We start from the raw sequence: 24,488 nt of genomic DNA, 5'->3' as shown, positions 1-24,488 counted from the left end.
CTACATTTTCGTTATGATTCCTGACTTATGAATTATGCGTTAATAAACGTAAAAAAGGAAAATGTGAAAGCCCTAATTTACTCTATCATTTCTCTCCCTCTAGTACAAAATGTTTAAATTAAGTGATACTAATAATAACTACATTACGGCAGGTAATGGAGTTTTAGTATTTCGTATTTTCAATTGCAATTCTGTACCTTTAAGTGCTTTAGAAACTGGTGATATGGTAAAAAGCAACTAATAAAAATTTATAAGTTTATAACTCTAATGAAAGAGTCAATTTATCCAAATGGTAAAGTGAAGTAAAGATGTATTATTTTACCAGGTGAAGTTAGGGCTAAAAAGCCATCTCTAACGCTTAACCTGGGGATCAACGACTTCCGAACCACCACCAACGGCCGGGCAGGTCTGCTTGCAAGAACAGGATCGCTCAATGACGTTGATTGATTCGGTTATCTTTCGATGACCGTTGTACCCGCTACACTACACCATTTCCAAATGGTGTTAAGGTGTTTAATAGGACTTGATTATTTAATACTCCGTTATTTTCAAAATCTAATTTTTCATTTTAATAGTTATCTATATTTACAAATATTTAAGAAAATTATTATAAAAATTATACAAAAGAAACTTAATCTATTAAAATCTGTACTAACATGATGATTTTGATCTTTATAACCATCAATCCTACGACGAAGCGATTAACTGAAGAAGGTACCAGATCTCGGTTCATAAAACGTTAGGTTTTGCATTGTATAACAAAGGAAAATAATTATAACCATGACTATTTAGTTTAGCTCCAGTTCACCTGGTCTACCTCTTAGTTCAGCGTCTGGAATCTGACTCTGTCACAGACTTGACTCCTTAAACTCCCACCATAGCTGAGATATGTGTAGAAACCTCCGTTGCTCCAGCGTGCTTATATATCGTGTCTAAAATATCATAATGCACTAAATTGTACACCTCTTGAGACAATGACAATACCTCTTCACCTAGATTACACTATATGTTGTAGTCTAGAGTATCTGATGTCGAAACGATGTAAAGAGTTAATTTTAAACTTCTTATTCACCGATGTGTTGGATCTCTTCAGACAAACATGATTCCAGGAGGCAAGTCTGTGAAAGCGGAGCTACACTAAACATTCACCTTGTATCAACCCTTCCTGAAATAGCTATATTATATTTTCCTGTTTGAATCGCATTATTTTCGTTACATTTTTAAGGCATTTAATTATTAGTAATATGCAATAATTGTTAAATGGGAAAAAAATGGTTCAACCTAAAATACAAATTTGTACACACCAAATAGGATTCGAACCCGAGATCTCTCGCTAAGGGAGATACAGCCTTGTCATTCTACTGTGCGATTCATGTTCCACTTATATGTGCGAGTGGAAAGTTCATTGAACTAAAACAAAAATATACCGCTGCATAATTGTGTAATGAGTGTAATGCGTAACATTGTATGTAGCACGGATACAGTTAGAGGTAAACTGTAATTAATTAATTACATCGTTTCACTGTGCATGTGGCTTAATGACGCACACACAGGTGGATATTCACATCATGCGAGAACGAAAACATATTTGTAGTAACTCAAACCTACCATATTGAACTTGCCAGCGTTTGGGAATGTTCCAACTACTTAAGCGGCTGAAACTTTGCCTGATATAAACAACCGGAACCTGAGCTGAATTTACATTCTGTATGGAAACGAGTAATAAATATTTCTCCTCATTTCACAATATACTAATACCATTACAAAGATATCTACATATTGTAAAGTTTTATTCACATAAATAATATTCATGCTTGTAACGTGACAGTACATTAAATGAGGGAAAGTAGAATCGTTGTAATTGATTTGACCCAGTACATCATACAATTACTCAGCACCGCTTACTGGGTATTATCAAATTACGATTGGATTTAATGGTGTACGGAATGTATAATTTGCGTATTACTGCAAGTTGTAAATTCAAAGAGTATGATAAACGGATGGACTAGTTTACGGGTTTCCAATTATTACATTTTAATTTAGAAAGCACGAATGTTGATGATTTGCAATTCATTGCAATTTATTGAACTGAATATTAAAGTAATAATAATGAATATTAAATAATGTTAATGAGAATTACATTTAGACATTGAATGTACCAGTGTAAAATAGGGTTTACATTTTGCCCAGAAGTGGAAGTAATGTCTTGTAATCATCAAACAAAGGCTGGTTTATACCTTCCAGTTTAACCTACCACTGAGCACAGCAAAAACAGTTGTGTTACTTAAATCTGAAAAACCTCATTTATGTCAAGGAGCGGCACATCACTAACCGCAAATGTCGAGATTCTGGGGTGCAATGTCAGATCATTTGGTCCAGTCTACTGCGGGAGATGGCTGTTGGAGTTGTTAGGGTTCATTCCCTAACCCTGTTCTTGCTAGTCTCAACATAAGGGTGTGCTAACCCACGCCTGCTTTGATTGGAGAGGCTGGTTCAGAGCTGGTCCCAACCTTAACCATCCAGAATATCCTGTCACTCCGTAAGCAGCGCAAATTTCCTTATATGACTAGGTGCAATGTATTAGCTTTTTCTCCTAAGACAACAAAGAAGGAACTCCTGTATCAGCGTATCCTCGAATACTTTAAATGACTTACAGCCATTTAAAGATATCCAGTTCGGTCTTTTTTCTTACGAAGCAAGGAAATATGGTATTGGGAACTGAATTTTAGCAAGTTACCTTAAGAGCAAGACCATAATATTCATTGTTCGGTATTCACATAAAAATCCAGTAATCTCTCAGTAATTGGGCTAATAATTAAATGGCCGTTATTATGACCGAAAATTCTTATAATCAGTAATAAGCGTCTCTTTATTCTGACATAACATTCATAATTCATCCAATTTTGTATTGAGATTTATTTTCTTAGCGTTAAAAATTGTGTAACAGTACGTAATTGGTAATTTTCTTCGTTTCCTCTTCTGATGGTTAAAGTCAGATATCATGTATTTCACACTGTATCATTTCATGTTGAGACTGCTCAACAAACGCGATAAACTTTTTATCGTGACTGTACTGCAAAGAGGCTTCATTAAAAGACGAAACAACATTGTATAACTCTAAGCCTCTGAGTTACTAACTACTGGCGTTGATGCGGGAATCTGGATTAAAAACCCATCACAAAATCCCCGCCTAAGGAAAACAGTAGGCTTTATTTACCAAACAACGCATCAGAGTTGAATAATCAACCACTCCGGTATTGTTGAAATCTTTAAACCAAGTTAATTTAATTTTTGACGAGGTTTCATACTTCTTTAGATTACTGTACCAGCAATAATTAGAGATGATAAACAACATTATAAAGGGGGTATCAGTATCAAAACATAATGACACTTTTATTTTTTCAACTCCCATCATGGTCTTGATAGAAAAAGTTCCCGATTTGGAAATCCTTGTCCTAATTTTACTAAAAATTACCACAACTAAATTTCTAATTCTAATGCTGACAGTTGAAGCGTAAGAACGCAACTATCCGCTTCGTGGATTCTAACAAAGCGGATTCTAACGTGGCCTATTTGGACATAACAATACCAAAGGTTCTAAATAAGAATCCATCCAAGCTTCCAAACCATCGAGGCGATAATACTTTAGCACTTCCTAAGTTTAAAACAGCCCATCAAATTATAGTGTATTGTCCCACCACTTCTTCAACTGTTGCTCTCCACCGTTCAGTGCGACGGCATTCCGATCCCATCCAATTAGCGCCGTACAGAATCATTACGAATAAAAGGTTTGCAAAATGTCAAGGTTTAATCCAAGGACGGTGAAAACTACGACTTTTGCTACATCTTTGAACAGACGCAATCATCTCAAATCCAAAGTACAGTAGGAGATATCCTATGAACTCTTCTTACATATAGTAACTTGACAAACTATAACTGAGGAAAATATTTCCAATCTCTGCTGAAGCTTCAAAGGAACCATTCTAATCCGGTCGAGATATGAGTGAACCTATTTTATATTTCGATTGACCTGAAATTAGCCAAGTGGAAAAGGGTATAATAAAACACTGTACTTTGCCGAATTAAATATAAGCGTCCATGTTGCTATCAATTGCCCGACCTCTGACTTTAGAGTTGTTTGACTTCGATTTGAACGAAATCATTTATTGTCAGCAGAAGTTAAAGAACTGACCTGATTTGTTATCTCAAAGTCTACATCACGGCGCAAAGTCATCATAACCATTTACAAGAATGCAGGAGACAATTGACGACAATGGGTAAACTATTGACCTATACTCTGCCTCTCCAAACATCACTAAATTTCTGCTACCTAGAGGTACAGATGAACTGGAAAGAGAAATGTAAACACTCCTACAAGGAATCAACAAACACAGCTGCAACGGGGTGTGGCAATTGGCCTACAATGTTTTAAGATCACTATTAAAAAAGGAATGTTCCTATCTCCAACAAACCATCTAGCAACTCTTTTGCAGCTGAAACTATAAACTATTATGAATGGTTTAGGGTCAATTACTTCTGTTACTTATATTACCATCATCTTATTTGAAGGATTAGTGAAACCCTATGCCAATAAAAACAGTGCGGTGAAAGAATTCGCTAAATCCAGCCTCCAAGCCTCAAAGCTCAAAGTACCAGTATCAAACAACCGTTAGCAGACTAAGGAATCTTGCATCAGGCCCTCCGTTGTTGAAGATAAATCGGAGCATCTCAAGGCCGTTTGCGGCAAGGTGGACTCCAACATAAACTTACACGGCGAAAGAGACAAGACTCTGTTGTTTGCATGTCCTGAGCCATTGCCTCCGTAATATTCATCGAGAGACATCATGGGAGTGCCGATGGCCGACCAGTCTCAGAATTTTGGACTTTGAATTTGAGTTAGATATAGGGCAAATTCTGATGGGACATAAATGGGATCACTTGGAGAGATACAAAGAAAATAACCGTGAAACCCCCTCCACATCACTTTTTTAGCAGATAGTTTCCTTCAATAATACGAAATGGTATTGATAAAACCTTTCAAATTACTAAATCAACATGTTGTTATTGTTAGTAAATTACGATTTGATAACTTAAATATCTACTTTACGTGACGTATAAGTGATAAATTAGAACTTTCAAAAAGTTTATGTAAAAATCGAAGGAGTTTTTACACTTGTGATATTACTTGCCTAAATACGCGGCAATATAATTACAGTTAAAGTTTATATATTAACATTTTCTGAAAAGCATTTCTCTCTTAGAAAACTAATTTATGGTTTACAACGCCAGATGCTGTATTGCGAACAACAAAGCAACCGACATTGGCAGTCTGACGGTAAGAGCAACATAAACAACGCCGGCGTGATGAAACATGCCATATTACATTCTCATAGACAAGTGGATACCTTGGTATTTCTCATATTCTCAAGTGTGTATACTCTTTTTAATTTAAACTCTTTTATGAAAATTATAAAAGTTTATTTAAATTGCATTTGCTGTAAATTAAAAAATAGTAGGATACCAGCGTACGTGACGTAAGTATTTTTAAATGACCATACGTTTAAAATACTTAATAAAAAAGTCGATTTAAACATAAATGCAGTTTTTGTATTAACTTTGGCTTGCTAAGTTATTGCTAATTAAAGTTATTTTAATACATTTATACAAAAAGTAATTTTTGTATTCAATGCTCCCAGTTGATTAATCTGTGTTTTAGTTACAGTTGTAAACCCTTCCGAGATGACGTTCTCTGCACAGAGATGGAATCTCGCTTTACAAGCACTGAATACTAAACAGTTGTAAAGTCCAAAATAAAGTATCAAAAATGACACAAAGAAAAAGTTATAACTAAAAATTGTATCTTAGGTGAAGTTTTCTTAAAATTTCATGTTTAAATCTAAATTATTGTTCCTGATAGATTTTTCTTAAAATTTCATGTTTAACTCTGAATTATTTCTATTTTTTCAGCCATAGCTTTTCAAATACTTTTTGGAATCCTTTTTAATAAATTCTAGAAATATAAAAAGATTAATTAATGGGTTCTATTAAACCCAATTTTTTTAGTTCTTCCTTTGAACCAATATTGATGTAGCCACTATTTCTGGGAGTTTTCACAGTTCTCAATTGTTCAGTTAGTGTAACTAATTGCAGTTGAATAAAAACTACATGTTAACATGAGTACACATACCAATGTTAGAGTGAAAACTAAATTAGATACAGTACTGTTTGAAAGTATATATTAGAGTGTAAAATTTATCAAAATTAGTAAGCAATAATAGTGAAGTTTTAAACTTCTTTATCATTCCCTGTAAACAACAGGAGTCAGGTTCCATTACCACAATAATAATAATATATTAAAGCAAAAATTATAAAACCAGATATCCAATTAGAGACATATTTGACAGTTAACGCTGAAACGTGTGGCATTTCAGGGTGATGTTCACACGTCATAGTGTCGTCTAGCCAGGGGTTGTTTATTATGTGTGGTTTAGTTTTACGCTATTCATGTTTGTTTATTATATTGATTTCTAACATTACTGCTTACTGTACAGCTACAACTGATCAAAATTTTATCATATATAAATTATGTATGTAACAAATCGAACCATGCCATGGCAACTAACTGTTTTGGTCCAATCAAATCTTTGACTTCTATGCCTTACTTTTTTATTTTTGTTCACTTAATTGTTTTTAATACGAGATCGGCTTGTTATAATTAGTTGCAAATTGGAATATACCTAATACCAGAGAAAATAATAATTTCAAACAGTTTTACTTTCAAAATGGTGACTATTTAAAAACTTCAAATGTAAGTATCTTAAAATGCATATGATTAAATACTACAGTTATAATATTTGATTTAGACACTTTAAATATAAATCCAACAACTTCTAATAGATTTAACACAGGAAATTAATATGTAGGTTGAGTTTAGCTCCAGTTCACCTACCCTTTAGTGCAGCACTGGAATCTGACGCTGTCACAGACTTGACTCCTTGAATTTGGAGTCATGTTCGTTTCAAGAGAAAAAAATTAAGAATCGAAGAAACTCAAAAATAACTCGTTTACAACTATTATTTAATATAAGAGACACTTAGACTACAAAATTTAGAAAAAAATCGGCGTTAAAGAACTCAAAACTTTCTTTACATCGTTTTGACATCAGAGACAGCTTGACTGCAATATATAAATATATAGTTTAATATAAGTGACAAGGCAATTAATAGAGGTCTCTAAGTTATAAGACTGCGTACCAAATTTCAATTCTTAATTTCATTCTCAAAACAAAAATATTAAAATTTAAAAGACAAATGGCAACTGCTTAGGTGGTTATTGACTCTTTTGATTTGTCCTTGGTCCAGTTATAACGTCTCCAAAGTAGATAGAGAGTCATGTAACATTCTGTATAATACAATATAAAGCCTGAGTATTAATTGTTTTCATTCGATGGCCTGAAGTTTAGATTTATACATTTCCATGCATTCAACATTTGCCCTTAATAAATATGAATTCTTATATGTTTGGTATTTGTTTATACTATTTGAATGTGTTTAAGAAACTGGCATGAATTTTAAAGGCATTGCAATAAGCCTCAAAGCAGTAAAAAGAGTAGTTTCATATTCAAGTATTTCTCAATACATAACTCAAGGGGCTGCAATTGGCGGCAGGCAATGAATAATTTATCTCTTCTCGCCCAAGCCAGACTAAAATAATCATCTCGTAGAACAAAACATGTTTCTTGTAATAACTGAAACATTTATTTGTTATTGGCGTTATATTTAACATGAAGTATCATATAGAACAATAATTGTACATATATATATATATATATATATATATATATATATATATATATATATATTACCCCATATGTACATATTTTCATGTACCATAGCGCGTTATAAACAATATCACTTGTATTAATTGTTAGGTGAATAGTATGTTCATAGGATCCCAATCTACATACAATTATAATTTGTAGTAGAATTAGTTATTATACTGTATATGTTATATACGAATATGATATTGGGCATAATACATGCAAAATATTTTCCTGGAAACATATTTTAATATCTAGCTTTATATAGCGTCTGTACACTCCAAAACTAGTTGAATTAAATTATTACTACTCTGAATGATAAATATTGATGATTAAATCTCCCACTTGTTGAGGAGATATCTAATTTCTATCAGTATGTTTTATATCAAAGAAAAAATTATAAAGAACGATTATCAGATAACGTTTAGCTTGCACTGTAGTACGTTTGGTATCTCATGTGTTGTTAACTATTAAAATAAATAAGAAAATGTTGTTAAGATATAGAGTGTATATTTATAAATAGTCATAAACCTAATGAAATCATATTGTCATATAAACTATATTATAAGAGAGTGCAATTCGATACAAGAACTCAATTATTTTGTCAACACTGAACATGAGTTTTTAATTGTTTCATCGTGCGAAAATGTATGTTTTGTATTAAGTTTATATTTCAATTATTAACTTCAGTAACAACAGGGATGCACAAGATGCAAAATTAAAGAGTATTTGAGTTTGGGTAAATTACCTACTATCCCGAAATATCCCTTTCTCGTATGTGTAGTGGAAGTAGATATATGTCACAAATTGTGTGCAATCTCCAGAAACTTCAGCTATATTATGTCACAATAAACTGACCTGTTTAACAAAACTACTTAAATAAGAGAAAATCAAGAGGGGCGAAATAGGACACTAAGGGGTAAAACTTGGCTTAAGTGCCCTTTGCAGCTAAATGTAACCATTTTATCTTGAGTAGATTTTTTATACTGCTGATTTCTCTTAGTGTCAGATTTGCTTTCTTTTCTCAAGCGTAACTATTGGTATAATAAGACGGATCTTTTTGATATTGTTTTTAATCTTATTCTATTTTATTAAAAGACTCTTCATTATTACATGAGCAATTGTGTAAATGTGCAAAAATATTTTGAATATAATTAAATAAATATTATTTAAATGTAAATCTGAAATTTTATTAAAAATACCAATATTTTTTTACCGTATTTCGTGAAATTCTTATGTTATTAAATAAAACAAATTATAATACATCACTTGTTTGGTAAAAGGAATATCTGTCATTAGGGTACTTACTAACGATGATGTGAAATATGAATCTTACCAGTATGTTATTTGATTGTTTTTTAAAGTGCCCTGAAGAAAGAACGTCATTACTTCAAATACGAATGATCTTTTTAAATGACAATTCTTTTATATTCGTTTAATATGTCAGTTATTAGTTAAAAAATTATTAATTATCAAGATTAACGAATTATCAGTATTTTAGGAATTAGTATTGTTACTGGAAATAACAATTTGACAATTTTTTACATTTCCGTTACAAAAGTTTGAAACGAAATGGACAAGGGAGATTGGGTCGGACATTGTATACTACATACCTTTTTTCGTACTGTTGTTGGTTGACATTACAAACAGTAGATAATATTTCCAATAACTTAACTTTTATGTAAATTATTTCACTGAATTGATGTAACTAAAATATACGGAGCTATGCAGATATAGCAGGTATATACTATATGCAGCAGTGTTCACCCCTTCCCCCAGGAGAGTACTACGCTTATTTGTCCCACAACTACGCTGAAATAAAACTCTGCCGATTGAAGTTATTGTACAGTGAATACTTGTACAGTAATACCGTTTATTTTATTCAGCTTGATATTAAATTTATACCTAATCAAAGATACATTGTAATAAGTGTAAAAGTATTTTAAACAATATATGTTTAAAAGGAGCTCATTTAACTTGGAAAGAGTCATGTATCCTTTGAATTAATTGCTCAAGAGTTGTGGTATTCACTACTTAAAACCAAAATATCCTGGTAAAAATTATAATCACTCCTAATTACTTACAGGATCATTTGATACTTCATTTAAGTTTTTGTTACTTAGGATAAAATTCAGTATTAATATTTCTATGTCCTATTGGTTCTTTCCAATATCTGACAACAAAAATTTGCAACATAATTAACGTATGTACAATATATTAAATAGTTTATACAATATATACAATAAATACTAAGCTCATAATTTAGTGAGTTGTTTTCCTGTAATCTCATTAACCTCAAAGTGCCTTCTAGAAATCATATCTTCGTCTGTCCGTTAGCCCATATGTGTGATAAATCTTAATAAATGCTCCTAGAGCCTTGAACTTGGTACATAGGTTCCTGTTTATCCAAGGAAGAAACCTATTGATTTTTTAACTATAATGTCAAAGATCAGTCTGAATGTCTGTATTTCCATCCCTCGGTACTCTGAGCGGTAATGCTAGACAGAAAGTTCCCGGAGACTTAAAATTTTTAAGGCATATGGGGTCTAAGATAGAACTACTTTGGGGTAAAAAAGTGAAAGTGCAAACCGTCCGTCCGGACGCTATTCTTTTTATTCAACTTCTGTCGGGAGCTTCGATACTCTGTCGTATCGGTTTATTACTTTATGTAATCAAATGGGTTTTTCACAACAGCTATTTGGGGATTTCCTCTGGTAATTATTATTTAAATAAATTGTTACCTGAATAAATCAAATTAATTACTATTTATAACTAATAGTATTTATTGAACATTATATTATGTTATAGCAAACAATACGATCTGAGCTCAACAATAAGGGATCGTTGCTGCCTCAAGGCCAGCCAGTTCTAGTTATCTCCGGTCTGAACGATACGTGTTGATATAAGCTGACGGTGAATAATGTATTCAGCCACTGTTCGCTAATGTGCTTCAGTAAATCCGATAATACATGTATAACAACAGTAGCTAATGCTGCTTTTTGTCCAGTGCCGCTGCCGCAGGACCGTGTTATCGCCAACTAAAACTGCTCGTATTTTACTGCACAGTTGGGTTTGAAACTTGAAGCGTGCACTAAACTCTATTATCCTGGATTGATGGTTCCCAGTCCAACGCTTAGAAAACTAACTCATATCACTGAAACCTGGGTCCTTTGTCATAATAACTTTTCTAATTTATATTACAGTCATTCTGGAGTACATTAATATATTATTTCGAAAATCTAAATAGTGGATTGATGGGCCCCAGTCCAACGCAGAGAACACTTAACTCGTATCAATGAAACGTGTCTCATATTATATAGTAGCTTATCTAAATATTATTAAAGTCAATCTGGTTTATGATAATGTATTATTACAAATAACTGAAGCAAATTAATAACTTATAAAACAATCTTGTATAGAGGTTATATTAGAACTGCTGAAAGATTAATAAAATAACCAATTTAGCTATAAAGGTAATTAATAAAACTAATCCAATTGTTTTACTTAAAAAATATTACTTCCCTATACCTTATTGATTAATAAGCAAAAGATACATATTTATGTGATTTTGGCATTAGGAGATTAAAATTTATATATTTGTCAAAATTTGTCTTAAGATAAATAACTACTTCAAATTTGTTTTCAGTATTAATATTTATGTGTTTCAGAATAATCCTTTCACAGGTTGTATTTTACAGGGAGTATTCCCAAGTTGGTTGTAAGTTTTTACTATAAACTTTAAATAACGTGACTTGTTAAATTCTAATATTAGGTCAAACTGTAATATACTGGCTAAATATACGTTTAGATTAACAGAAAACACTAAATCATGTATTTTTATGAAATAAATGGTAGTTGAATTAGGATTGATATATTTGAAACAATCATAACTACGAATGTATTGAATGAAGCTCAACTAGCTAAAACACATCTATAGAATGTAGGTATTTGGATGTGAGTGTCAATTTGTCTTTACCCATAGATAATACGCTGAGCCAGAGAGCAACAGTTTCAGTACAATAGCGTTACTCTAGAGAAGACTCAATGTTTTAATAAGCATTTACAAAAATCTGTGTCTAGTGTAAAAACTTAAAAAATTCAAAAAATCAGTTTCCTTCTATAAACATCGTACATGCATTGCTAAACCAATAAGTAAATAACCCTGTCTCAAATGAGACGGTGAAAGCTTTTATTCAATAACACTGAACTCTGAAGAATCACGTCAGTGAATTTTATTGGACCCTCATTTTGTAATTTAAAAAAATAACCAAAATTTGTTAAGGGGACAGTCACCTTAACACCTACTGGTAAATCTTGACAATTGACTTAATTGGACTGGTCCTTAGCATTAAACGGTCAATCAAGAAGATGAGTTATAGAGGGTGAGTTGTGAGGTTTATTAGGCTAGAGTCAATAATCTAACTAGGAAATCACGACTGTACGTATTTTCGTGGTTGTCTAAGATCTGCGTGAGAAATATAGTCTCTGTCTTACTAGGAACAGTCTCAATTTGTTATTAACGAATCACGACAAGTCATTTGACAGGTTGCTTGGGCTGTGACTGATGAATAACAAGAATAAAATTCATTGGGCAGATGTTCTAGGTTTATTTTGAAAAGCAAAATTTATTTTGTAGGAAGCTTTATTTAGTAGGGCCCAGACCCTGACTGGCTGTCCATTACAGTGTATTAGGGGCTGAGTGCTACCAACGTTTCCACTCGAGGAGTAAGAAAAATTGGAGTATGTCAGTTTGCTTCCCTGTCCAAAGAATTAAAATATTTAAATGAAGCTCCATTTCTCTATGAAGAAAACTGAGCTCAATAATGGTACGTATCACTCCTTGAGATTTAGCTGAGCATTAACGAATATTTTAACATTGGTCTTTAGGATAACCATGATGACAGCGATAAAGCAGCAGGATAGTTAAATTTTAATAGAAATTGATTACAAGCATATGAGATTTTAACATATGAGGTATATACACATAATGTCTGACTACCCCGAACACATACAACACAAGGGTTTGGTTACTTGGTGTGTGTAGCATAGAGTAGAAAGATATGGGCGCTGACTTTCATTAATAAAAATCTGAATGGAAAACCTTATTTAGTGAAACAAATACGACAATATATCATGTAGCAAGATATCCTAGAAAGGTTTCAACTGTTGGCGTTAAATATTGCATAAATATTCATTTTAATTAAGGCAAGAGTGAGTTTTATTATGTGCATTTCAAACCGTTAAATTTGGCTGACCGACATTTAAGCCTATCACTACGTAGGATGGTACAATCCTTTTGTCAACCTGGAGATGCAAAGATTTATTTCCTGAATTTTCTATGATTTCCTGCTCGTCTATCAGCCGGTATTACACGTCGAGAATGAAATTAGAATAGACTTGAAATTTTGCATGCAACCTCAGCGAGTCGTGTTACGCGACACATGGCGTGACGTACTCCTACCTTGTACAGGATATACCGCGTAGAGTCTGATTATAAGTAACGAAAAGGGATTAGTATTTGGAAAGCACAAAACATTTTACTCGTGAATCAAGGCATTAAGTTTAATTTCATATCAATAGCTTCTCTTGTTCTTACTTTTGTATTCTCACGTACTCCCGTTACACAGTTCAACTTGTATTATAATGCGGCGCCTTGTTATTTACTGCTTAGTGTCCTCAGGAATCCACTTGATTGCGGTTTTTCTCTTACACTCTTTTTGCATCCAATGAAAGGCACTTTTTACTATATTTAATTGGAATACATCTCTAAACTCTGACTGGCAATTATGACAGTAAGTGAAGCTGTTTACGACAGTGAGCTTTTTCGAGCATACAATTCCTTGTTGACTTTGAAAGGTCATTCGACAATCTCTGGCAAATATAACATTGCGTTACTTAGGCTACTTCCCCAGTCAACAATTCCTTGCAAGTCATGACTGCAGCATTCTTTAAGCTTGTCTTTTATGCTATATATGGTAAATAACGACAATTATATTTTGTTGATAGTCCTAAAACTAGGATTTCTATAGTGTCTGTTCAGTGGAGATAACTAATATAATATTTATATCTAAGAATACTTTATACATATGTTACTTACTTTTAAGTATTAAGACACGAGTGTTAATAGTAGTTTCAATTTTATGTTATTAATTCACTTTTATTGATTTACAATGTATGCCAAAAGTATTAATTACATTTGACGGCCTCCATTTATTCATATTTCAAATGCTACTTTTGCTTAATTAAATAGTCTACTTTAAAGCTTTAAATTATTTTAAAAAATCTGCCTTTAAAGAAAGCAGAGTTTTCCTTGTTTATTTAAAATTAATAATGACGTCAGAATTGAGGTTAAGGTCACTTTGGTAAATTAGAAAAGTTAACAGCAGCTCTTTCGAATTTATAAGATGGACATGAGCAATTATGGATAATGTTACGTGCTACTACAGAGTTTATGTTGAAACAGATGTTAATAATATCGAGTCTGAGATCACGTTGGTAAATTATAAAAGTTAATACTCCGTCCGGCTCATAAGAAATAGGTGAATATGTGACAACTGAAATGATTTAGTTAAATTTCTTAATGGATTAAAATGTACTCAAATACAAGAAACTGTTCATAACAAAACAGTTTAGTAAATTGTAAAAATTCCAAAATTAAGTCCTTTATTTTGTCTACAACCATTAATAACTGAGTTGAGATTATAATTTTAATTGTACCAGCCGCAGAAATTCAACAAGATGGCGTACTAAACTGGCCATCAAATTTAACCATGGTATTCATAACATGAACTTTAGTATCAAGTCTCAATCTTTTGGGACCTTTTTATTGTTTCCAAAAGTTTCGGAAAGTATATAATAATCGGGGAACATCCAAAAAAATTGGAAATTAAGGTAATATTCTGGAAATAAATAACCGATTAAAATTCGAATACTGACTGTACATTTATTCTATTGTTCTACCCCGGTAGTACATCTTACTGAAAGAAATTAAATTTTTTTAATACATTTTACTTCTATTTTATAAAATATTACTTCTACTTAGTTATAATTAGTAATATCTATTGGTAAATTTTGAATATTCAAGTCGAATAAAATAATTTTCTTGTTCCAGCTTTTGTTTGTAAAATCTTTGTTTTTATATCTTAGACAAAATAGTGAAAGATAGCATTATCTCCGCTGTGATTCGATACGGGTAGTAGCCCAAAAGACAAGACTTACAGCTGACTTTAAATTGGAGGATAAAGTGGGATTTTTGTGTTTCAAGGATCGCAGAGATCCTGTCACAGTGCATTCGATATTGGTCGACAGCCTGCGCCTTTATATCCCACCGGGGTATGCCTTTTTAGAATAAAAATTGCATAACCAATATTAAATAAATAGTTATAAAAACTTATTAGAGGAACAAAATAATAAACAACAGTTGTGTATGAGCCGTTGAAAAGCCACAACTCTTCCGCACAAGCACAACATAAACGAATTTTGAAATTTACAATCATTAATATTTGTATATAAGTACACTTTGTAGAAGTGTACAGAGTGACAGTGATATAAAACGTCTTTTTGCCGCACATATGTATTCATATTAACTGGGTAACATTTCCCAAACCGTATGTTCGTTACATGTATGTGGTAATTTTTTAGTAATAGTTGTCTTCCATTTTTGTAATTAGTAATATTTGGGTTTGACCAATACAAATTTTAAAACTACGGTTTTTGAACATAAATCTTTGTGATGTTTTGAAAATATAATTAATTTAAATAGATTTTTGTAACATTAAATAATCTTATTCTAGTGTTTTAATTAATTTTCTTGTCACCTAGATGTTCTTAAACTATTAACTTTGGAACGTTGTTTTCAATTTTGGATGATTTGGCTTTTCCTTCAGATTAAGTTAGTCGTTTGAGTTCTGTCGTTTTAGGATACTTACATAACCTCGTTTTAAACTTTGTTATTCTACACAAATTTATAATTAATTTACTATCCAAGAAGACGGACAACTATTTAACTCGATTTTTCCCTTTCAAAAGTTAAATTTTGAGCAAAACAAATTCACTCTCTAGTTCAATTCAGAAAACACCATATATGTACATGAGTCATCATATAGCTCATTCTTTTCTATGAAGGCATAAAAGATTAAGAAAAATGTCGTCTACGAATGACATTTTTCTTCAGATAAATACAAATGAGATTTTTCTTGAGATAATGTTCAGATAGTTAGCCTATGTATTATTATTTTATATGCTAATATATCACATGATTGTATTAACTTTGTTTACAAATCTATTTACTTGGTATTTTATTGTTGCTCTCACACAAGGCGGATGTAAAAATGTTTTTTAACGCTTTTTCAAGTCCCAGAAAGTGAAATGTACCTTCAAGGTAAATATACCACACAACAATGTTTCGTATAAGTAAAATAAATCTCCAGTTTGCTTTAGACTCCAGAGATATCGCTAAATTGGTAATTATTGTTCACTGATCACGTCACCTGAGGCTACACCTCCCCCACTATCGGAGTCTGAGACAGTTGAGGTTAATTTACAACAGCCGGGAGCGAGACAGTAGCTTTGTCTCTGAGACATAATGTCTCGTTACTTATTTGTGCGCATCCCTGCCTCCGTGTTGCGGTCTTACTCACTCGCTGATAACTGAACTCTTCTCTCCCTTTATTGTTGATGTAATGGATGTAATGTGGAGGCTTGGATGAGCATCGCTCTTTTATTCAACGCCCGAGGACAGTGAATCCTTCTTACTCACTGAACAGGATAACATCCTCTGTTTGATTTAGTTAGTGATCGTCAAAGGTTTTCTGTTTAGGTACATTATAAACTGATATTTTTCTTTACCTAAACTAAAGTTTTAAAATCATAACAAGGATGGTAGTAAAACAATGTGCATACAAAAATAGTAAATTCCGCTATTTTTGAACATGCCAATATTGAAGGTTTATACGGACAATAAAAAAATTAGTAACTTTGGATCCTCTATCTGCAGCTCCATCACCTTTGTAATTATAACGTTTATAATAGTTAACGCGTCGAAATTATTGTTAAAAATAAACAAAATGACGTCCTGCACATGAGTATTTGCCAAATTCTTAAACTAAAAAATATTTCTGTAAGTTTACATTATTTGCTACTATATTTCACAGGTACTTAGTGTAGTGATCTGAAAATTTTGGCCAAAACCCATTAAACTGTTTAAAGGGTGGAGTATTTTCATTCCAAAGTCCTTTAAAATGAAATCGTGTTATTCCTATGAATGTTTTATGCAGCATTCAAAGTTCGTTGAGCACTAGCTACCAGTTTAACAAACATAGTAACAAAGACTTGAATAAGTTTCCCTGTGTTTACTGTATAATAACAAGAACACGTAGTTATTTAATGTTTATATTAAATAATGTTAAATTATTAATTTGCCACTGAAACTCAAAATTATACAAAAGCATATAATCTCAATATAAATAAATACATAACACGATTTTAAGAGATTTTGAATCTTTAAAATCAAATTTAAACTGCATTCCTGAATAGATTTCCTACTAGAGCAACCCACACCAAAATAGTCCGATGACGTTTGAAGCAGTGTTGCCATATCGCTCCCGACCACCAAACTGTTCTCGCTATGACGTGGCTGTGTTCACATACTGTCAAACTATGACATGACAGCTGTAGAACATCCCAAGGAGAGACAACCTTATGTATTACTTAGATTTAATTGTTTTGATTGGTTTTATCGATTTTTGACCCTTATTCTGTACTTGATGTTCACGAATAAAGCCTACTGATTGATTGATGGTGCCTGCAGTTAATAAGTAAGAAAAATTATACGTATAATTGTAACAACTGAAGACTTTTGTTTATTGTATCAGATGCGGAGACGGATCAGTAATTTTTCATACACGTAGAAGTGGCAACAGTATTGGGGGCGGCGTGTAGAGAGTGGATTTAGCATACTTTAAACCGTTTATTGTGAACGGCAAAACAATAGGCATATAGTTATAGTCTTTCACGCTTTACTGCCCGTATATTATACTTTATGCCATTACCCGTTCTATTACAAATTCAAGCGGAAGTGAACAAAGCAACTTAGTTTTGTTCCAGAATTATAGAACTCAATTCCATCGTATGTGGTTCAACTGTTATTGCAGTCGCAAGCATACAACAACATCCCTTTGTTTTAGTAGTAACTGTTATTGCAAGTTTAGTTATGTGCTACGTGGGAGATGTCTCCTAGCTCTAATATCGGTTCAACAAAAGGATAACTATAAAAATACAATAGCGTGATTCAGCTCAGCCCTATGAGAAGTCTCATAGGGCTGAGCTGAACACATTCCAACTGATTTTAATTTTTTTGAGTAATTTTTATTTGTAAACTGAATCACGCTATTGTATTTTTATAGTAAAAACAGCTAGCTTTTGTTTTAATAAACGGTATATAATTACTCACTTTCACAACGGTTGTTGTGATACCGATTGGTATTTATGTTATATGTTAAATTATTATGTTATTTAACATATTGTTTATGTTTATTATATTTCTATTTATTCAATTTCAGTCATGGTATGTATAGTATAAATAACAATGTTTAATGTTTGTTTGTAACCATGGAAGGTTTACGAGAATTAGTTGTCACACATAACGATAAAAAATGTAAAAAATCCTACAATCCTTTTTTAAATAGTTAAAAACGCATAAAAGCAGAAAATTCAACAGATTATAACAATTTCATATATATATATATCACGACAGAACCCACAAATACCCTGATATTTAAAGACTCAAAACATATTTTACACCACAGTGGAATTTTAAGAAGACAAATTATAATTTTCACTCCAAATAGATACATATTTCAATAAACGAGTGACATCATAGAAGCTGCACTTGACGACCAAACCCAAACACAATGACTGTCTGTTTCGTTCGAAGTTAGGATGGGCGTCCATCATAAAACAGGGTACAAGTTTTACTTTAGTTACTTGTTTGTAAATAAATTATATGTTTCATATGTTTTGTATATTTTAGATCAACCAATGATCCTTAAACGGGCGATAGAAAAGTAAACCAAGTCTCCGCGTCTGAAGATGATTTAATTTTAATCGAATCCGGTCTCTAAACAAGGATTCATAAGGTGGGAAATTTTATATCCATATTTTATTTTATTGCATGCCATAGAAATTTATTTGTTGAATTATTGAATAAAACACTATTACAAAGTATAATTACGCTACTCCACTGCATGTTGCATGCGACCTTTCAAGTCTAAGCTACGTGTGCTATTTTGTAACATTTTAAAATTTGTTCAGTGATTTTCTCATTGCAATTATGGTTACCCATAAAACTAATTTAAAATGTTCAATAACGCTCTGACAGACACTTTAGAGTTAATGCACATCCATCGAACTCATTGTTTTCTATTTAGAAATAAAGCTTAATACAAAATTTCAAGTAATTCGTTTCCGAGATACCATAAGGTCAGACAGGAAGACAACAGTTAAATTCTACAACTCCTTGAGTCGTAGGCCTTGCTAAAAAACAACAGTAAAACAAAACACAATGAAATAACACAATTATTACGGACCAATAAAAAGGAAATGTTAACAGAAGAACGCTAAATTAAGGCTTAGAAGATGAAGCATCACAAACGGTAGTATTAAACTGAACGATGTTTGTGGAATACTTGTAGTAAATAAGCAAGGCTCAGCTCTCAGGTGAAGGCGTGCTGATTGCTGATTGATCACCGAGCCAATCAGAGCTGCTTGTAAATCACAGCCTTCTATTGCCTCCAATCATCCTCGATTGTGCCGCGAGTTTGTCATTGAACGTAAAACACAATTTAGCCTCTAAAATACATTGGAAAATCATTAACATCGCTTCTGGATATCAACTTACATTCAGTGTGCTTGTTTCGTATTTGTATATTCTTATCTACAGGGTGTTCAGTAAAACTGTTCTAAAACTTTAAGATTGTATTCTACACATAAAAATTAGCACAAACATCATATAAAGATATGTCCGTTTTCTGTTGGTTTGTGTTTTTATATTTTTTAAACCAGTTAAGATAAAGTTATCAAACTTGTGAATTGCTAAAAAGATTGTTTTTACACTCATTGCTGACCTATTTACAGAATAAAGGGCTGATATTCTACATCTTTCAGTGCATGCTCACTATAAGCTAGTCTCTAGACCCAACTGATACTACACAAGGAAGTAATGCGGGTTTTAGAGCTAGATGTAGGAAATAAAGGTGGATAATAATTGATAATACTTTAATTTTACACATTCTTTGTAATCACAATGAGGAGAAAGATTATTTAACCGAAATAATAACAATTTTTCTTGCTAAGAACAATAACAGTTATAACATAACCACGTACATTGCAGAACAAATTTTTGAAGCTTAACATTTGTTATTTACTATGTGAGGTAAAATAATACTAATAACAATGCAATACAATGCGTTGAATTACCTCAATCTTGGATAAATATGTATTGTTTAAACGAACAGTAAAAGGTAGGCGAGCGAATAGGTTGCCTGTTTATTGTGAAATGCAGCAATTAAACCCATATCGATTAGAGATATGCCCCAATTAAATTATACCAAGTAGTGGATGTTGGAAAACATATCAAATTAAGTTTATTCATTTCATAATTACGTATAAAAGCATTGGTGTCCTATAATCGTTTCGTGTGCTGTGCCTTTTTCAATTAAGACTTTGCCACTGATCTTTTAATGATAGTTGTCTAATATTTAGTGTGCAACACAATCTAAAACGTCTTCCTTGGTTCAAACGGTAGGTTTGAACTCCAGAAAGGGTGATAGAAGCAACTTTCCCGAAACACGATCTCTCGATTAAAGGATAAGCTCCTCTTTATTAAAATTCATTAATGGAACACAAATATAACTGAAAATATCACTAAACATGTCTAATCAATCAAAATGTTATCACAAAAGACCTGTCGACTACAAATATACGAGTATCCTCTTTACAAAAGGCTACAATTTTAAATCGTATAAATTACACGATAGTTATAAAATATTATGATCTTAATATATTTCTTAACAGTGAAAATATTACTTTAAAGGTAACTTTAAGGGTGTGATAAACATAGTGCACTACGATGTTTTAGATATGAACTCGAAGCACGGTGGAGTAACTGGGAGAATGGTGAATATAATGTGACAGTAACACGAAACCAATTTTTAAGGGCAAATTATTTAATCCCCTTATTATTGCAACATTCTTTAAAACAATAACATTTTAAATGGATGTTAAAAAACTGCTCTTAACATTGAGATAAATAAAAGGCTTTTGTGTGCTGCAGGACAAATTGAAAAACCATATATAGATAATTGTAACAATGCATCTACGTTCTTTTCTTAGCCGGAAGAGGGCCACATGCAGAAATTTTAGAACATATAATTACCTGTTTCATCACAATACTCGAACTAGGTGGTAGTACCCCACAACATATTTCAAGTTAAACGCTTAGTTGAGATCGCATGCAAAATATTTACTGTAGATCAGCTTATCTCGAGATTTCCTGCCGATACATGGGCATGTGCTAATATTTTAAATGTTAAAGCCTCATAAGCACATACTCAGCTTGTTTACAAAAGTATTTATTCAACTATTTCATCGTTGCTATCACAGTTACCCACAAAATCAATGCTTTATGAAAATATTTGCTAAAGATTAGCTGAAAAAATTTTAGTCTATAGGTTAGTTCGTTTTCGAGTTATCGTGCAGACAAATGAGGGACAGAAATGAAAATATTTCATCCATTCGATCAATACGCTTCGTTAACGCTCAGCCAGTAATGTACCTGTTAACAACTTAACAACAGATTGCAAGGAGTGCGGGCCATACTGTCCTTTAGGTTGATTACATACTACTTTTATTCATCGTATAACCGGGCCTAGTTGCAGTTACCGCCACTAGGCTGTGCCAAGCTACAGGTAAGAACATTTTAGTTTCATAAAAATTTACAATTTATTTAGTTAATTCTCTTTAAACGGTACAATTCATAACCTCTAACAACATCTTAGAGAATATCACGGCTCCTCTTGTGCCCATGTTCCACAGTAAACATGTTAGAGTAGGATACAATTGCGCTATAATTCTCAGTTATTTTTGGATCAGCGATAATTTATGGCTTTAGAGGGAAATTAATGCAAATAAAGCACCTGTTCACCGTGCACAATCCGGGGACCCGATAAAATCAATTCCACGAAATATCAGTGTTAATAGGTGATTTCACTGGTAAATACTCATTCACACAGTCAGTAGTGGACTCTGAATGGGGTCATTTTCTATTGACTCGAGCCGTGACGCGAATATTCAGAACCAATCTAGAAAACGTGTCAATTTATTCGGTTAAAGAAACCTGGAATTTGGTGTTTACAATTTTCAACTTTTGCTTCGCTGTAAAATTATCTGCTGCAGAGTATTCAATACCAAATGCGAATTTAATAGTCTTTCACATTACCTTTGTGCCAAGTATAAATTCTTTTCTAAATAATTATGAAACTATAAACGTGTTCCTAAACGATAATCTCAACAACGGCTTGACCAATTTAACAAATTATGTTACAACAAAATGTATACGATAAGAAAGCTGTGAAACGTTTCTTCAGGTTTTTTAATCTAATGTTTCATAGTCTAAATTTAACTTACGCTAATAGTTTTCTGCTTTGTATTCTTGATGGAAGTGAGTAGGTCTTAATTCAAAAGACATATTTCATTCTCCCACATAAAATTTATTTTAAAGCACTTTAGTCGTTTAAGGCATCATAAGATATTGTTTACAGGAAAACATATGTATAAAATAGAAAAAAAACATATGCTAAATTAGAATAAAATTTAAAACTAATTGTAAAGATGAAAAACTAATAAATTATAAAAAATTATGTAGAAAAATATGGTTTGAAATTCTTAATTTAGGAAAGGATTTCTTCTTTTACTAAAGGTTTACAAATATCACTGAAATTTACAAAAGGTTGGGAAATACAATTATATTTTATAACTGTCATACATGCACTTTCAATTTTATTTCTTATAGTTCAGTAATATTCTTTAAAAACTGCACTTGACGATTCAAAATTTATATAACGATTTTCCTTTATAGCATGTTCAACAAATTTAGATTTTTCAATGTTTTCTTGTTTACAATTGTAAATATGTTCTTTTTAGCCTCGTTTTCACAGGTCTTGATGTTTGGCCGATATATGACTTTTTGCATCCACAGTCAATTTTATATATTTCGTTCTTGCTTTCCTGGTGTTTGTTGTTTTGTTTTAATTAAACTCAACAAATAAAATTGTTTTTTTTTTTTTTTAACTAAAAAAGTGGTTCCATGATATAGATAATATAGATATCGTTCTAAATATTCAAGTTTAGCTTTTAATATTATCACTTTGGGTTTTTATATAAATTTTCATTATTATCCTCTTAATCATTTTGACAAACACATTAGTTCTAAGTAGATGTAAATTCAAATTTAAATCAGGTTATACAGATTTAAATATCTTGTTTTGAATAGTTTTATGTAAATATATATATTTCTTTTCCTTAGCGAGAATTTGGTTTATTTTTTGTGTGATTTTTGTTCGCTGATAACTATTTGTTTATTTATTGTTTTTATGCTGGAACCTCCGAACAGGCTAGCCTTGGAGGCCCTATATTTCTGTATAAATAAAAAGTAAGATGTAGTTGATAATTATCTTTATGTTTTTGTTATCTCGGTATATTTTTTAGTTTCATTCCTGTACTTAGATTATTTACTTTTATGTATTCTTACGAGTAAATTTGCTTAAGTTAAAAAACCTTGTAAACTTTTTCATTGTGCTTGACATGTTTTTGTATTTAAAATATTGTAGATAAACTTATAGTTTTGAAGTCAGTCCTGGCAAGACATAAATACGTAAAACTGTCTACTATACATATATAAAAAATTGTCAACTATATGTATATTGTATATATTGTGATGTAAAAAGAGAAATAAACATTCTTTATTCTTTAATTTTGTTAAGTAGCTTCTTAGATTATTTTGTGTCTTAAAACCGGTACGGATGTAAAATTTATAATTTATCTTACGAATTTTTTCTAATGTTCCTTTTACATAAGGAATAGTTACAGTAGTGAGATAATTAGGATTGTCTTTTTTGTTGATTTGCTTGCAACTTTTGTTTTTACATAGTCTTAGCTCGTTTAATAATTGAAGGAGGATAGTTGTTTTTAATCAAAAGTTCTGTAGTATAATTTTCCTTTAAAATTTTATCTTTGTTATCAGTTACCAAATTATTAATCCTCTAGAACAAACTTTGTACTAATCCAATTTTTACATGTTGAGGATGATTTGAATTATAATTAAGATACTGTCCACTGAAATTCTTTTTGTAAACAAATGTTGTTTTAATATCGTTTTCTTTTTTTTTTGTTATCAAAATATCAAGAAATGGAATTTCATTTTTAACTTAATTTTCAATGGTAAATTTTATCGATGGTCTTATTGTATTGATGTGTTTTAAAAATTCATTTTGAATGCTCATTTTATTTTCCCATACGCAAAAGACATCATCAACATACCGTAACCAAATTTTGGGTTTAATACTCCAATTTTCAAAAGCAATGTCTTCAAAGTGGTCCATAAATATGTTGCTAA

The sequence above is a fragment of the Homalodisca vitripennis genome, chromosome 6, assembly GCF_021130785.1.
Source record: "Homalodisca vitripennis isolate AUS2020 chromosome 6, UT_GWSS_2.1, whole genome shotgun sequence".
NCBI lineage: Eukaryota > Metazoa > Arthropoda > Insecta > Hemiptera > Cicadellidae > Homalodisca > Homalodisca vitripennis.
The sequence above is the reverse complement of the archived record's forward strand: the minus strand, read 5'-3'. Positions refer to the sequence as shown.